The sequence below is a fragment of the Mesoplodon densirostris genome, chromosome 4 (assembly GCF_025265405.1).
Source record: "Mesoplodon densirostris isolate mMesDen1 chromosome 4, mMesDen1 primary haplotype, whole genome shotgun sequence".
Classification (NCBI taxonomy): domain Eukaryota; kingdom Metazoa; phylum Chordata; class Mammalia; order Artiodactyla; family Ziphiidae; genus Mesoplodon; species Mesoplodon densirostris.
Genome location: NC_082664.1, coordinates 90,133,027 through 90,145,916, shown reverse-complemented (window position 1 = coordinate 90,145,916; position 12,890 = coordinate 90,133,027). Strand labels below are relative to the sequence as shown.

Below are 12,890 nucleotides of genomic sequence, written 5' to 3'. Positions count from 1 at the left end.
GCGGCATGTGGGATCTTCCCAGACCGGGGCACGAACCCATGTCCCCTGCATCGGCAGGCGGACTCTCAACCACTGCGCCACCAGGGAAGCCCCCTCCAATACATCTTGAATTTGCTTACTTCTCTCTCCCCTACCAGTACTGTAACCCAAGTCATACATATCTCCCACCCGGACAACTGCATTAGCTTCCAAGCTGGCGTGCTTGCTTCCACCCTGACTCTTATCAAATTCCTCAGATACATATGTGATTTAACTTGTTTATTGGATATTTCTCCCCTCAGAATGTAAGCTCCATGAAGACAAAGATCCCTTCTGATTTTTTTTTTTTTTTTTACTGGGGTATTCCTGGTGCCTAGCACAGTACCTGGCATACGGTAGGCATCAATAAGAGAGAATAAATGAATGATAGAAGTCCTCCTGTCCACACAGACAAGTAAGGCTCAGAGTCCATTCTCTTAAGAGTCTTTTTTCCCTCAGAGCCACATGAGCCATTCCTCAAAGAGAACTGTCTTTTTACTTCCTTCCTTCATTGTACGGTGACCTTTTAGCAGAGTCTTTTAGGAAAAAATCAGAGCGAGCTCTGAAAGAATCCAGACAGAGCCTGCCTCTTTCTAATGCTTTGGAAAGAGATGACATTTTATGAAGAAAACAAAACAAAGCAAAACAAAACAATCTGAGACCTTTTGAGGCATTACTGCCATCTGGGGGCAATAATATTAACCTGCAGGCAACCAAGAACTTTTCCCTCTGCCTACTAATTGTCTCAATTTTTCTGAAATTTAACAATGATTTTAACCTTGGTATGAGTCTCCTTTTATCCATCATGCCTTCTATTCTGGAAATATGTCCTTCAGTTCTAGGGCATTTTCTTGAATTATTTCATTGATATTTTTCTCCCCATTTTCTCTTTTGGGAATTCTTATAATTTGGATGTTAGATCTCCTGAATTGGCTTTTAACTTTCTTATCCTTTTTCTCCCATGTTCCTCCTCTCTTTTTTTGTACTAATTTTTTAGAGGTGATATTTCTGGCTCCACCAAAATATCTCCAAAACAACCTCTGGCAAAACAAAGCTGAGGTACTTCCTGGTGGCACAGTGCTTAAGAATCCGCCTGCCAATGCAAGAGACACAGGTTCGAGCTGTGGTCCAGGAAGATCCCACATGTCATGGAGCAACTAAGCCCGTGCGCCACAACTACTGAGCCTGCACTCTAGAGCCCGTGAGCCATAACTACTGAGTCTACGTGCCACAACTATTGAAGCCCATGTGACTAGAGCCTGTGTTCCTCAACGAGAAGCCACCGCAATGAGAAGCCTGCGCACCGCAACGAAGAGTAGCCCCCGCTCGACGCAACTAGAGAAAGCCTGCACACAGCAACGAAGACCCAACGCAGCCAAAAATAAAAAAATTAAAATAAAAAATTTTTTTTAAAAAGCTGAGTTTATTCTTACTGAAGGAAGGGACAGCACTAACTTGACGGAGTCTTAGCCTCTTGGAGTGGGGAGGGCAAAGCTTAGTTATTTCTGAGGTTTTGCAACCTGGTTTAGGGCAGGTCTTTCAATGCTAGGGCTTGATTAGGACTGGACAAGAATAATAGTTTAGTGTTGGTGGTCCCAGCAAGGAAGGATTTTGAGACGCAGATTCAAAGAGTCTAGGGGAGTAAACTGTTCCTTGATGCTATCTATTGGTAAGCTCAGCATTTAAATGGGTTTGGGGGAAGGACAGTCCCAGAATAAACAAAATTATTTACATCTGTCATTGCCTTGTGAAAAAGTTCCCTGTAATAATAAAGTTATACTTGAGATGAGAGGAATAGTAAGTCTTGTAAATGCAAACAATAAGCTGTGTGGGTACAGATGGTTTCAGTTCTCAGGGGTCTCCTCACCTTAGTTTCCTTCCTTTCTGTTGAATTTTTCACTTCTACTATAGTATCTTCAATTTATGAGTCTTTTTTCTTCTGAAAGCTCCTTCTTAAAGCCTTCTTTCTTTGGGGGGACAAGGATATCAACAAGGACAGAAAATAGAATTTTTTAAAAGAAGTTTCCCTGCCAGCTTCATTGCCTCAATGTCCTCTGAGTTCCTTTTGGTATCTGTCTTTCATGCTGGGCCTTTCTTGGATTGTCTGAGGGTGAGCCTTGGCTGTCCATGAAGAGCAATGAGACCAACAGCAGGGATGAGGCAGGGTAGGAGGCCGGGCTGGTCAGTGCAGGATGATCGTATTAGGACTGCAGGGTTTTGCCCCTCTTGGGCTGGAAAGTTTTCCCACTGAGGAATTATCCAATTGCCTGTGGGTCAAGGAGGGCATGGAGCAAGCCTGGTTGCCAGCGTTCTCAGAGCTGAGTTACAGAAGGGGGCTGAGATATCACCATCCAATACTGAGGTTCACTTAATTCGAATTTTCATTACAGTATCTCTGTCCTCAGCTATGCCTCTTATTTTTTCGTCTCACTCACACTCCCCCTTTCAGAGACATCTAGTACCTCCACCACCTAATCTTTCCTGGGGGTCCTAAAAATTGGCTTGTTATGGCTTCCCCACTAATAGCTTAGTGAATTACTACTCTGCTAAGTCAGTTTCCACTCTTCCAAAATGTGGTTGCTGTCATCTGCTCACCCACGTTCTTTGTCTTGTGGGTTTATGCATTTTGAACTTATTCCTTTTAGAAGACTTTGGATAGGCAGCAGAGATAAATGAAGGTGTTCATTCAACCACATTTAACTAGGAGTCTGCATTACATTCCTAAGGTTCCCTCCAACACTAAATACTGTGATTTTAAGTGCACTTTTGTTAAAGCAAGAGTGAACATAGTTGGGAATGATACTGGAGCAAGTACAACTTAGGAATCTCATGTCCAAATGCATTAGGAGAAGAGAGGTAATTAGCTTCACCCCTCCCCAATAATCAGTCTGGGAAGGCTTTATGGAAAAAGCAAAATTTGAGGAACTATTTATATGATAAAAAATACTCATTTTGACACAGAGTAGATGAAAAAATATTTTAATAACTAAACCTGAGGACTTATTTATTTATACATTTTAAAAAGCAGCAGGAGTGGAATAAAAGAGAAGTTGAGGGAGCCTACAGCAAACTTATTTTTGATTCAGAATGCAACAGGGACCTACCATCAGGCTTTAGGTAGTGAAATGGTATCAGAAAAGCGTGAAAAGAAAGAACGTACGAAACTTTGGGATCAATTATAAGGATAAATTGAGGGAGGAAGAGACAGTACTAAAAAAAGAAGAAGAAGAAATTTTTTAAAGAAATGGAAAAGCCAATCTTCTAAAATTCATAGCGAAATGCAAAGGACCTTGATCGGCCAAAACAATACTGAGAAAGAAGAACAAAGTTGGAGGACTCCCTCTCCAATTTCCAAACTTACTATATGGCTATGGTAACCTAGAACAGTGTGTACTGGCATAAGGATAGACATATAGACCAATGGAATATAACTGAGAGTCCAGAAATAAACCCATACATCTACGGCCAATTGATTTTCAAAAAGCATGCCAAGACTATTCGACAAGGAAAGAATAGTCTCTTCCATAAATGGTGCTGGGATAACTGGATACCCACACTCCTATTTCATATGATATATCAAAATTAACTCAAAATGGATCAACAGCCTAAATATAAGAGCTAAAACTATAAAACTCTTAGAAGGATACATATGGGCAAATCTTCAGACCTTGGATTCAGAATGGATTCTTAGATATGACACAAAAAGCACAAGCAACAAAAGAAAAATGGATAAATTAGACTTTATCAAGATTGAAAACTTTTGTTCATCAAAGGACATTACCAGGAAAATGAGAAAGACAACCCATAGAATAGGAGAAAATATTTGCAAATCACATGACTAATATAGAGTCTTGGGACTTCCCTGGTGGCACAGTGGTTAAGACTCCACACTCCCAACACAGGGGGCCCGGGTTCGATCCCTGGTCAGGGAACTAGATCCCACATGCATGCTGCAAATAAGAGTTCTCATGCCACAACTAAGGAGCCCGCATGCTGCAACTAAGGAGCCCTTGAGCCTCGACTAAGGAGTCCACCTACTGCAACTAAGACCCGGCACAAATAAATATTAAAAAAAAAAAGAGTCTAGTATTCAGAATGTATAAAGAACTCTTACAACTCAACAACAAAAAGATAAACAACCCGAAGTAAAAATGGGCAAATAACTTGAATAGACATGTCTTCAAACAAATTATACTGGGACTTCCTTGGTGATGCAGTGGTTAAGAATCTGCCTGCTAATGCAGGGGACACGGGTTCGAGCCCTGGTCCGGGAAGATCCCACATGCTGCGGAGCAACTAAGCCCGTGTGGCACAACTACTAAGCCTGCGCTCTAGAGCCTGCAAGCCACAACTACCGAGTCCGCATACCACAGCTACTGAAGCCCGCATGCCTAGAGCCCATGCTCCTCAACAAAGACAAGCCACCCCAATGAGAAGCCCACACACCGCAACGAAGAGTAGCCCCTACTGGCTGCAACTAGAGAAAGCCCGCACGCAGCAATGAAGATCCAACGCAGCCAAAAATAAATAAATTAATTAATAAAAAAAAATTAACCAATGGCCAACAGGCACATGAAAAGGTGCTCAGTATCATTAATCATTAAGGAAATGCAAATCAAAACCACGAGATAACACTCTAAGTCCATTAGGATGACTATTTTTGAAAAGTGGAAAATAAGTGTTGGAAAGGATTGGAGAAATTGGAACCTTTGCGTGTTGCTGATGGAAATGTAAAATGGTGCACCTGCCGCAAAAAACAATTTGGTGGTTCCTCAAAAAGTTAAACATAGTATTACCATACAACCCAGCTATTCTACCCCTAGGTATACCGTATACAGAGGAATTGAAAACAGGGACTCAAGCAAGTACATGTACATGAATGTTCACAGCAGTATTATTCACAAAGCTGAACGGTGGAAACAGTCCAAATGTCCGTCAACAGATGAATGGATAAACAAGTTATGGTACACACATACTCACAATGGAATTTTATTCAGCCATAAAGAGAAATGAAGCACTGATACATGATACAATGTGGAGGAACCTTGAAAACACTATGCTTAGTTTAAGCCAGACAAAAAAGATCACATGATTTTACTTCTGTGAAATACCCAGAATAAGTAAATCCATAGAGATAGAAAACAGTCTGGAGTTGTCAGGAACTTGGAGGAAGAAAGAGTGAAGAATGACTGCTTAACGCGTATGGGGTTATCTTTTTGGAGTGGGTTAATGAAAATGTTTTGGAACTTGATAGAAGTGGTGACTAAATGATATTGTGAATGTTCTAAACGTCACTGATCTGTATACTTTAAACTGGTTAATTTTATTATGTGAATTTCACCTCAATAAAAAAAAAGGGGGGAGATGCTGAAAGACCCACCAAAAAGGCCTTAGGAGTAAGACAGAAAAAAGCACAGTGACACAAATACAAAGAAAATCAAAACAAGGAATTATAAAACTGAGAATTTCACCCTGGAAACAATGATGGATATGAACAATCTTAGCTCAAAAAAAAGGGAGCAGAGTGTACATAATCACCAAAAAAGCAAATGCAAGGATTTTCTCATTGGCAGAGCTCTGGGAATGCTGGTGGAATACGTGAGACGAGTGATTTTCATAAGACTCACTAAGACACTGAAGGGCAAGAAACCTAGAGGGAACAGAGATAGAGAAGAACCCTGCATTTCTGAGAACAAGGGGATTTGACAGAGATATCTCAGAATGGTTTAAAAGTGGATACAGGGAAGACTAGAAAAGAAAAACTATTACCCTGAGGATCAGGACCTACAATCAGGATATCGTAATAAAAGATAGGAAGACACTGAATACCTAACAGAGACTATTCAAGCTTTAAAACCTACATCTATCTAAGTAATTTGTGAGGAAACCTTGATTATATTACAACTACACATTGTGTATATACTGTACAGTAATATACACATACTACAGTACATGTGCATTGGAGCTCTATGAGTTGAACTACAGTGGACAAACTGGAAGATGTGAGGATTCACAAAGCAGTAATCTAACATTTTAATTCTCAGAAAATAGTGTTGAAAGGTTAACCTAATGAGTGTATAAAGGTATGCATACAAAGGTTTATTGCAGCGCTGATTCTTTTAGCAAAAGAAAAAAATTGAATCAAAGTGAATATCTACCAGAATGGAAAAGGATAATTATGGTACCTCCATACAATGAGATATTATGAAGACATTTAAAAGGGTGAGGTAGATTTTTACATACTGGCTTAGAAAGAGGTCCAAAACATAACTAAGTGGGAAAAAAGCATAATGTAGAACAATATATGCACAAGAGTTTCCATTTTTTGTAAAACCAAAGCAAACAAAAAGTCCCAAGGAACAAGTTCTATAAATGCATATGTTTGTGTTAGCCTAGAATAAAGCCTAGAAGACCACACACACAACTGTCAACAGCAGTCACCTCAGGTGGTAATGATTGACAGACTGTGCTTAAGTTAATATGCCTGCAGAATAGTGCCTGGCACATAGTTAATGCTCATTACACGTTAACCACTATCATTTTCACTTTATATACTTTGACACTGAATTATTATAAAAATTACTTCTGTAATTTAAAAAAACAATGCTTGCAGAATGAGAAAAACATATGGAAAGATGCTTAATCTCATTAAGAATCAAGAAAATACAAATTAAAACAACATCATTTCTACCCATTAGATTGGCAAAAAATAAAACATTTATGATATCCATTTTGTTAAAAGTTTGACTGAAGCAGCATTATCATGCACAACTGGTGAAAAATCAATTTTATTTATAAAGGTTTAAACATGTATATCCTTTGATCCAGCAATTCCACTTCTAGAAATTAATCCTAAAGATATAGTTGCCATATACACAAAGTGATGTGTATAAGAATGCTCACCCAGCAGTGAAAAACTGAAAATAACCCAAATATCTATCAAGGAATGAAATTAAGTCACATGGAATATTATGTAATCATTAAAAAGAATAAGATAGAGCTGTATATATCAAATGGAGAATTCTCTAAGATGTTAAGTGAAAAAAAGTAAGTTGTGAATCTGTGCCAGGTAGTTTATTGCTCCTTAGCTCCAAATCTACCCTTCTTTGCCTGTTTTGTGATCTGGACGTTGTAAACATTTTTCCTTTGCCCTCTGATATGATTTTAACCTCTACCAGTAGAGGGCGCCGGAGGAACTCTGATGAGGAACGGGTAGGCTTCTCCGTGCCTGGGTGCTTGCCTACCATCAAGTTTCAACAGCACCCCTGTGGGTGTCTTCCCACTGAGTTCCCTCAGCATCCCTGTGAGCAGCTTCCCAGAATCGTAGTGGCTTCCTGGCGAGTTTCATCAGCCCTCCAACTCGGCATTCCAGCACATCCAGTTTCCTGCATGCCAGCCCTTCAGTGGGCAGCAACTCAGCAAACTTTGTCATCCAGGGACATAAACCATCACATACTCTCCCATATAGTCCAATTATCAGTCTTGGAGGAAAAGAGGGCCTCTTCCAAATTCTTTCCTTCCTTGAATGCTTTGCCTCAAACCTGGAGGTAGTGGCTTCTCCCTATATTGGCTATTGAATTCTTTTAGAGTTCTCTTCACCCCTTAGTAGTTAATTCCCTATTAATAGTTAATAATTCTCCATGTCAAACTTACTCTATTTGATGTATGGTTTCTGTCTCCTGACTGAGACCCTAGATGGATACAGTGTCTCATTTATGTTTTTAAAAACCTGTGTGTGTATGTGTATGCACATAACCACCCCCCCACAGCTATGTAAATGTACAGACGATATGGAATACACCAAATTATTAACAGTGATTATTTCAGGAAAATAAGTGGGATACAAGGATAGGGTAAAAAAAAAAAAAAAGGATTTTCTCATTTACTCTATATACATCTCGTTTTAATTTTTTACAATAAACATTAATTCAGGTATTATATAATTAAAACACATCTATAATATTTAAATATATAATATTAATATATTTTAATATATAATAATATATTTTAAAATATGGTATATATGGTAATTACGTATAAAATGCCAATTTCTGGGACTTAAATTATATAATTTAAAACAAATATATATATTTAATATATAGAGAGAAGGTATATATTTTTTATCTATATGGCATATATATGGACATATATATATACATATATATATATATATATATATATTTATCTATCATGTCAATTTCTGGGAATTAAAATGGTAGATGGCTGTTTCATGACTGATGTTTGCTCCTGAAAAAATAAGCTGTTTAATTATAAAGAGAAAAAAGAATAAATTATAAAAAGGCAATGAATAGTATGAAAAGGACAAATTCTAGGTAATGAGGATTTGAGATTATTGCATGATATCAAGAGATGCCAGAAATCATGGCACTGCTCATTACGTCAAGAGTTGCACATGCAGAAAAAATGGTAACAGGAAGATGGACAACTCCAGCTTCATGATATTCAATTTAAATAGAAGTTAGTAGCTACAGTATAAGAGGACACTTATACATTTAAAGCCTGCCTAAGCCACTCCTAAAATCTGGGGGCCTTGAGTAGAAGGGAACCTAATAGATTAAACCCTTAAGTGCCAGCAATTGTCATTCCAATAATTTCCATCTTTATTTCTCAACTTTCACCCTTGCCTAATTGCCTATTCCACAGTAGCCATAGCAAAATCTACTGCTACAGTCAGAACTGTAAAGTCAGCGTTCCCTAACTCCTAATTTAGCAAGGAAGCCTAAGATATAAAATTTTCTTGAAACTAAAGTGTTTTATGACCAAAGGGAGGAACTGAACTTGCAGTAGCGAAGTAGATACATGTGCCATTTATATACAGTATAGATAACTGAACTTGTAATAAGTATAAAGAGCCTTAGACTTAAGACATGGAAACTCTGGTGTGGTTAAAAAAAAAAAAATCATGGCCCTGCCACTATCTAGTAATTCTTTTTTTTTGTACTTAATCAGTTAGGCAGGCAGGTTTTAGAGTCAGATCTCCTGGGATCAAATCCCAGCTATACCACATATTAGAAAGTTAATCACTCAGCCTGCTTCCTTATTTGTAAAAAGGGAACAATAGTGCCTACAGCCCAGGTTTTTGAAGAATCATATAAGACATACACAGCACCTGGTGCTTACTAAGGTCGCAATACATGTCACGTTCACCTTTCCGAGTCTCTTGTTAGTTTTGTTTTTTTGGGGTTTTGTTTTTGTTTTGTTTGTTTTGTTTTTTTCCCAAACCTGCCTTACCAGTCTGTAAGTCTACACGATCAGGATGGGTTTCTTAGGCGGCGGCGGGCTGGGAGGATGTAGAGAAAATAGTCTAACATAAAAGTCAGCGAAAGAAAAGTTTTCAGAAAGGTGGCAGATAAATCAGTAGAAACTGTCTTCTGTCTTCGGGGAGTATACGTTAGAGAATGTGTCGGAGGAGTCAAAGTGTCAGGTATCCTGTAAAGGAAGAGGTAAGAAAAGATGCTCCTTTCTCAAAACTACAGGATGTGAGGGGTAATCCTGCAGTGACTTTGAGGTCGAATCTGTTGATCTGTTAGTCCAATGCTTTGAGTAGAATGGCAGTCCCAGTCAAAGAAGCCTAGGAAAAGTCCCATTATCAGCCTCGTCTTAAAGGGCCAGACAGCACTTCTGCACTCACCGGGTAATTTGCATGCCGAGTGAGGCAGAAAGTGTGGCTAGGTTGGTGATCATATGACAGCTCTCTTCCAGGCTTTGCTTTACTGCCTCACTCGGAATGAGCTCCTAGGGCATCCTGTAAGGTGGGTTATCCTACTCTTCCCATTCCCCTTTCAACGCCCCGTCTGCACTCTCCCTTCCACGTCCATTTGGTCTCACCACGCCGCCCGGTCCCCATCCCTCCCTCACTCCCTCCCTCTCCCCATTTCTCCGGACCCTCCCAAACTCCCACCCTCTCTTTCTTTCCCATCGTTTCCTATTTCCCATTTTCTACAGTCGTAGCCCACCCTCTTTCCTTTACCACCCCGTACGCGCTGCTTTCCCGCGCTCACCTTGCTCCAGCCGACCGCGGCTTGCCGACCCACGCAGGATTGAAGGCAGAAATGCGAGCGCCCCAGAGGCCCCGCCCAACGCGCGTGGACGTCCCGATTCTCCCGCCCCCTGAAGGCGCAGCCCGAGAGCGATTGGTCCCCAGTGTGCGCCTCCCAGGACTGGCAGCTCTTTCCACCCAACCGACGTGTCCAGCCTGCCAAGGTCCGGACAAGCCTCGTTTTTCCTCTTCCAACCTTTCGGTCTGTTTTGCGGGGGATGGTTTTAGCACGGTCTTGTTTCCTTGCGAGGAGAGCTGCACCCAGATTTCCTTTACATAGGAGACGAGTCAGAATTAGAAAGCCTGCCCTTCCTCTCCAAATTGTCTCCATGTTCATGTGTGTTGGCCCAACTTTTAAAGAAGTCCAACAAACTGATTCATAGCCATGGACTGAGCTCCATGATGATAATAGTAGCTAACACTCCAAACTTACTGTGCCACAGACACTATTATAGACGCTTTATAAGAATTAGCTAATTTCTCTGTAAGGTAGATGCATATTATCTCCATTTTACAAATGAGGAAACTAAGTTACAGGGAGGTTAAGTATCTTGCCCATGATCAGCTTAATAAGTGAACTAAAACTAGAACACAGGTGGTCGGATTTCCAGCTTTATTTCTCAACTTTCACCCTTGCCTATTCCACAGTAGCCATAGCAAAATCTACTGCTACAGTCAGAACTGTAAAGTCAGCATTCCCTAACTCCTAATTTAGCAGGGAAGCCTAAAATAGAAAATATTCTTGAAACTAAAGTGTTTTATGACCAAATGGAGGAACTGAACTTGCGGTAGCCAAGTAGATACATGCGCCATTTATACACAGTATAGATAACTGAACTGTTATAAGTATAAAGAGCCTTAGACTTAAGACATGGAAACTTTGGTGTGGTTAAAAAAAAAAAAATCATGGCCCTGCCACTATCTAGTAATTCTTTTTTTTGTACTTAATCAGTTAGGCAGGCAGGTTTTAGAGTCAGATCTCCTGGGATCAAATCCCAGCTATACCACATATTAGAAAGTTAATCACTCAGCCTGTTTCCTTATTTGTAAAAAGGGAACAATAGTACCTACAGCCCAGGTTTTTGAAGAATACATATAAGACATGCACAGCACCTGGTGTTTACTAAGGTTGCAATACATGTCATATTCACCATGATTCCATTACTCATCATAACACATGTATACCACATTACATCATATAATTTATAGACTGACTACCAGGAACAAAAATGTTAAGAATTTATTTGATTGAATTTATTACCATATTATGGTAATATTTATTTCAAATCTAAGTTCAGGTAAGGTCCACGGTCAATTTCTAATATTTTTCAGTAAGTTTTCATTTTTAGGATATAGTGAACAGACTAAATTTAAGATTTTCTATTAAAGATCTTGGTAAGTTGATTGTAGAGCAGGAACTCAACTAACTTTGCCAACAAAAAGGTAATTTGAATAAGGAATAGTAAAGAAATTAACCAGTCTCATAGTGGCCTATTTAAACCCTAAACTCTTTTTCACTTAGGGACTGGAAAGTGATGGTCCCTTCAGGGAAGTGGTGACATGAAAAGGCAAAGGAATACATAGTGGTTCAGATTAATACAGAGCAATGAGACTGTATCAATATGTTATGCTAAGTAGCTGGAGGTGAGGACTTCAGCAGTGAATAAGTGAATAAAAAATGTATTCTCTTTCATACTTCAAATTATACCAGAAAGGAACTCTACAGGATGTGTTAGGAGACCTAGTTCCTTCCTTTCTTCTCCCATGCTTCATACTTAACTCTGCCCCTGTTGGGAAACTCACTTCCCAACCTTTGTTGCAACTTAGGTCATGCTTTACCAAGTAATTTCTTTGGTGGGCCTCCATCCTAAAAGTTGAGTTAGGTATCCTCAGGGCTCTCTACTTCTGAGACAGAGAGGACAGAAATTCAGGCTTAATGTCTAGTATAATTGATTGGGTAAAAATTGTCCTTCCGGGCTTCCCTGGTGGCGCAGTGGTTGGGAGTCCGCTTGCCGATGCAAGGGACACGGGTTCGTGCCGCGGTCTGGGAAGATCCCACATGCCGCGAAGCGGCTGGGCCCGTGAGCCATGGCCGCTGAGCCTGCGCATCTGGAGCCTGTGCTCCGCAACGGGAGAGGCCACAGCAGTGAGAGGCCCGCGCACAGCAAAAAAAAAAAAAAAGAAAAAAGAAAAATTGTCCTTCCTTTCAGATTCTGGATGCTAATGGCCTTCATTATGGGGCTTTAGCAAACAGTCAATTCTGGCTCTGAAAGAAGAGAGTAAGAAACAACTCTTGTATTTTTTTCATTTTGGCATAATATATATGAGTAATGTGACTATGACTCGTGAACAAAAGTTGGTTATGTTTATAATATTCTTTACTACATTTGGCCTTAATGATGACACAGAGCCACAATAGGAACAAAAGAATTAAAAAAAGAAAAAAAAGACCAGGTCCAGATTGTACAGCTCAGAATTCTCACAATGGACCAAAAGGACTAAATTGGAGAACTAGATTGCCTTCCCTGATGTTAACCTACAGATTCAACAGGAGAGCATCTTGTAACTTTCCCTGCATGGAGCCAGGATTGAGAACATAATACCTCTATTGTGACTGTCACTTATTTGCTGTTGGTTCCAAATCTATGTCTCCAACTCTGATTTCCTATCCTAAACTTTAAACTCCAGCTGCCTTCTTCATCTCTACCTGGATGCCCGGGGTATCCCACAGCATCTCCAACCCAGAGTGTCCAAAATGAGGGAATTCCCTAGTGGTCCAGTGGTTAGGACTCTGTGCTTCTGGGGGTGCAGA

At 39.9% G+C, this 12,890-nt stretch overlaps 1 long non-coding RNA gene across 1 annotated transcript in view; it reads right to left on the bottom strand.

Annotated features, from left to right (window-relative positions):
• The window catches only part of LOC132488510 (uncharacterized), an 88,267-nt gene extending 78,149 nt beyond the window's left edge, over nucleotides 1–10,118 (bottom strand). Inside the window, exon 1 of the long non-coding RNA XR_009531754.1 lies at nucleotides 10,041–10,118. This is a non-coding gene — a long non-coding RNA (uncharacterized LOC132488510). The remainder of the gene's footprint in view (nucleotides 1–10,040) is intronic.
• Nucleotides 10,119–12,890: the final 2,772 nt, after the last annotated feature.